At 24.0% G+C, this 5,100-nt stretch overlaps 1 pseudogene; it reads left to right on the top strand.

The window, feature by feature from the left end:
* Positions 1-3,671, top strand: LOC112694174 (annotated as a pseudogene).
* Positions 3,672-5,100: the final 1,429 nt, after the last annotated feature.

The raw sequence follows: 5,100 nt of genomic DNA on the forward strand, positions 1-5,100 counted from the left end.
ATGGCTCCTCTGAGTGGATATGCAAAAAGAATGTTAAAACTAAAAAGAGAAGAGCAAACGAAAAAATTGGCTGGATCGTTAAATCGATTTACGATACTAAACGTGATCTCAGATACTACAACTGCATCGCCGGCAGGACTGGGCAAGATACCTAAAAAAAAGTATCTAAATACAAGATACAAGATACAAGATACAGGTAGCTGATAAACATATAGGATACAAGATACTTTATACGTTTATTAAAATTTATATATTTATTTGTTTATTCATTTATATTAGGTACAATAAAAAAGAATATACTTGTAAATATATTTATAAATTAGAATGTTTATTTATTAACTATTAAATGTTTAAATTTAAAAAAAGTTATTTATTGTAAAAGTTTTTTATATGTTATATCCAATGTTTTAAAATAAATTCCTGGTTACCTTTTAAAGAGACTAATTTCAATTAATAATAATAAATAATTATATATATATATAATTAATAATTAATATTAATAATTATTAATAATAAATAATTTCATTTTTAAATTCACATTTATTATTTTATCAAACTTTAATATTGTATAAAATGGTCCATCTAAGGATTTTGGAATATTAACAATTACATTATTATTTATGTTTTTAGTAATAGATACTTAAAATCGGATGACAATACACAAATATCTCGTAGATAGAAAATATGAATCAATCATCGCACAATCACACATTCTAAAATAAATGTTTAACGCGTTAAATTAAAAAAAAACATTCTGCCGATAAACTGGATTTATGTAACTTGCTGATTACAAAGTTTGTTCATTTATCAAGTAAATGCCTTCGACGTGAAAAACTTTAATCTAAATTATTAATAATTATTATTACATAACAAAAGATTGTATCTAGTATCTTTAATCATAAAAAGATACTAGATACAAGTTAAAAAAGTTTTAAATCCACAATATCAGACACATTAAAATAATGTATCTCGATACAAGATACAATTGTATCTCAGATACGTATCTTAAATACTAGTATCTAAGATACTGTCCAGCCCTGATCGCCGGTATATAATAATGATAATATTGGTAAATAATAATTTTGACTTATAGGAAAGGATTTATTTTAAAAGCTTTATTATTTTATTTCAAAATATATGTAGATTGTAGTTTATATGGTATGACTTGGTTTATTCTGATATTCAGGTATTACAAAAAATGAAGACATTGAATTGAAAACTAATAATACAATTGATTCTATTCAACAAGAAATTGAAATGTCTGAAACCAAAATTGATATGGATAATTATAATGGTACTATTATTTTTATACAAATTAAAATTATTCTTTAATTGGTACAGTAATTAAGTATCGAGTTGTTAATTTTTTTAGACAAACGTTTTTTTAAATATAACAAATAAAATATCTGAAGATCTTTTTAAATAAAGATATTAAAATATTTTATGAGTATTAATAATTATTATATAATTTTTCAATAATTTAGTTGTATAGATGGGATTTTTTTTTAAGGAAATATATCAATAAGTTAAAATTATTTTTATGAAATACCTAATCTAAAAATTTAATTTTTTTTTTTTTTAAATTTGCATATGATTAGCTGGTGAATTGGATTTAAAGTTGGAGTTTCCAACAGATAGAGGAAATTTTCAAAATATCACAATCAGTTCTAATTTAAAAAAAACAAATTCTATCATACAGCCCTTGCAAACCTTCAATAAATTTTTCTTTGAACATAATTTTTAGTGATAAAAATAAAACTATGAAATCTAGCTGACACTATTCCAAAGACTTTTATTATATGACTACTAAATCCGGTGTTAAAGTACCTAGAATGTGGCTATGTTATTCATTAGCTTTAAATAAATTATATTTTGAATCTTGTTGGTTGTTTGCGGATCGAAAAAATATAAACTTAAATTTAATTAGATAAATTATATAAATGACTGGTAATCAAGGCCGTAACTAGAAAACAATTTTGGGGGTGGGGGGGGTCTAATATTATTATTTAATAAAATTTATAGTTAATAAACTATATTCACCGCTTCTACTTTTAAAAATTTCGGGGGGTCCGGACCCCTGGACCCCCCCAGTTACGGCATTGATGGTAATATTTAACTCAAAAAATTATCAAACATAAAAACTGTACACAGCATATAGAAGCCATACAATTGTAAATAATTTGGATTAAAAATGAAACTATAGATAAAAACTTGGAAAATCATATATTTGAAGAAGCAAAATTCTAGAGCGAAGTTTTAAAACAATTAATAAAAATAATATTATGCTTTACCGCAGGAAATACTGCATTGAGAGGAAATGAAGGAAAAGCTAACAGTAATTCTGAAGGAAATTTTTTACGCACAGTTAAATTAATGGCAGAGTTTGATCCTATTTTAAGTGAATTTTTATATAATGAAGAATCGAAAATTAAATATTTATGATTGTATTTATAATTTCTGATGTAGTCCCCAGTTCCTTATATGTACATTGTACTGCTCATAACTTAAATCTATTAATTGCTGATGTTGCCAAAAGTTCATTAAAAATTTCTAAATTTTTCAATAGAGTCCAAAATATATATATATTTTTTTATCAGCCAAAGTGCATCTAGATGGGCATCATTAGCATTTGGTTATAATATAGTAAATCAAATACAAAAAAAAGTTTTAAAAAAAGTGTTCAATACAAGATTGGAAGTTAGACATCCAACTGTATATGCATTAAAAGAACATTTTATTAATGTGTTGAAATCTATGACAAATATTTCATTACCAGCAAAAAAAGTGATGAATTAAATAGAGCAAAATCTCTTTTAAAAAAATGCAATCTTTTGAGTTTGTTTTGCTTATAATTATTTCGGAAAATTTTTTGAAATCATTATTTCTGGTATCCAAGATGTTACAGAATTTCTAAACCAGTATCCATCAAGTCAATGAGTTTTTGCAAATTGGTATTAATTCAATTAAAAACATGGACATAATTATAAAGAACTGGTAGAATCAGCAAAAAATATATGTCTAAAATGGCGAATACAATTTCAAAATGAATATAAACGAAAAATGCATTCTAAAAAACTATTTGGTGAAGTTGATGGTGACAGGAGATTGGATATTACAGAGGAAAAGTGTTATGTTTCAATATTTTTATTATTAGTTGATACTGCTTTATTTCAACTGGAAGATCATTTTAAAGAACTTAAAATAGTATCAAATATTTTTAATTTTTTATTGCTACCAAATGTAATAAAATTAAATGAAGCAGAATTAGTAAAATGATGCTATGATTTTATTCCATTTTACAAAACTGACGTAACTTCCGATTTAACTAGTCAAATTTTATCTTTAAAAGAATTTATAACAAACACTGATATCAAAAAAATTAAAGAACTATGTTTATATTTAATAGAAAACGACCTATCATCTTTGTATAGTGCAGTTGTTATATCTTATATTATATTTTTTAAGTTTACCAGTGACTATAGCATCGGCTAAACGGTCATTTTCTAAAGTTAAACTGATTAAAAACTATTTAAGAAACTCGATATCTCAAGACCAACTAACAAACATAAGTATATTAAAATATAGAAAGAGCTCGTACTGAAGAACTTGATGTAGAAAAATTAATTTTTGACTTTACCAAACAAAAAAGCAGAAAAAAAAATTTAAAGTAATTTTAATATTATAAATATGTTATTTATTTATAATTTTAAATGTATTTACTATTTTGTATAATAGTATAAATAAATAAATATATATATTATGTATAATATGTAAACATATGAAAAACATAAATATTCAATTTTTTTATTATAATTTTAAACGTATATAAACCATTTTTATCTAATGTAAATTTGTATTTTTAATTAAAAAGAAATTTAAATTGAGATGGATACTTAACGTTTACATATATAAATATATTTTCATGAAAATATTTTGTAACATTTTGATAAGTAAGGGGCCCTATTATTTGGTATTGCACCCCGGCCCTATTAACCATAGTTGCGGCACTGGTAAGTTATCTCTATATAGTAGACAAGAAATTACTGGATTTCCGCAAATGACTTATTGCGGATCTAATTAATTTAGCAAAGCAGAATAAATTATTTTTAAATATTTAGTTTTTAGTATTTTTCATTATAATAAAACAAAATTGTTGATTATAGAAAGACAATACGATTCATCTTACAATTGTATCATTTAATCTTTCTAACAGTATATTCATATAAAATGTTCTATTGTTCTATATAAACTTTAAGTTATCGATATTCTAAAGAAATTATTTTCGAATAATTGTAAAAAAATAAAACAAGTACACCACACATGATTTCAATATTGAACCCGAGTAGTTTATTATTATTTTATCTTTCAAAAATTAACAATTCTATAAACTTAGATTTATTTGTTTGTAAAAATATGATATATATGTAGATAGCAATCAAAATAATATCAAATCAATCATATATTTTTTTAAAATATTAAATGCTTTCGGTTTTATAAAAAAAATTGTAATTCAAACTCTTGTGGCTCTAAGAAAGGTATAACCTCATTCATTTATATACTTTTTCGTCGTTCAAATGAACTATCATGTCTCATTTTTAAATTCAGTTTTTATTAGTGAAAACATGGTTCTAAGTAGTGTTTTGGTATAAATAAAATATTATGTTTACGAAATAACGTTGGCAGAGTGGGTTTATATCACAATCCAAGACCTAAAAATATTAAATATACGATTCACAAAAAGTTTACTTAGCATAACACTATATTTCTACATTTTAGTTTTGGCCGTCAGAGCTACAGCTTTATAAGTTGCAGAATACAATAACCATGCAACACGTTTGACTTAAAGTTTATGTCTTTTGAAATAAGAACTCGTCAATTTGGATAATCTTACCTTCTTGTGTTTTCTCGTTTCCGAAATTATGCAGTCGTAGCACAACGGTACAGGTACGAGGTGTACCAATCATTAATCTCTATTTGTTGAAATGCATCGACTTGGCGTATAATATAGAAAAAAAAACAAACACTGCAGCGTGTCGTTTCTATAATCTTATTTGTCTTATAAATAATAAATTTGAATTGATTTTTATTTTTTAATCTCCG

This window comes from Sipha flava, unplaced genomic scaffold (genome assembly GCF_003268045.1).
Source record: "Sipha flava isolate LNK unplaced genomic scaffold, YSA_version1 124_pilon_pilon, whole genome shotgun sequence".
Lineage (NCBI taxonomy): Eukaryota > Metazoa > Arthropoda > Insecta > Hemiptera > Aphididae > Sipha > Sipha flava.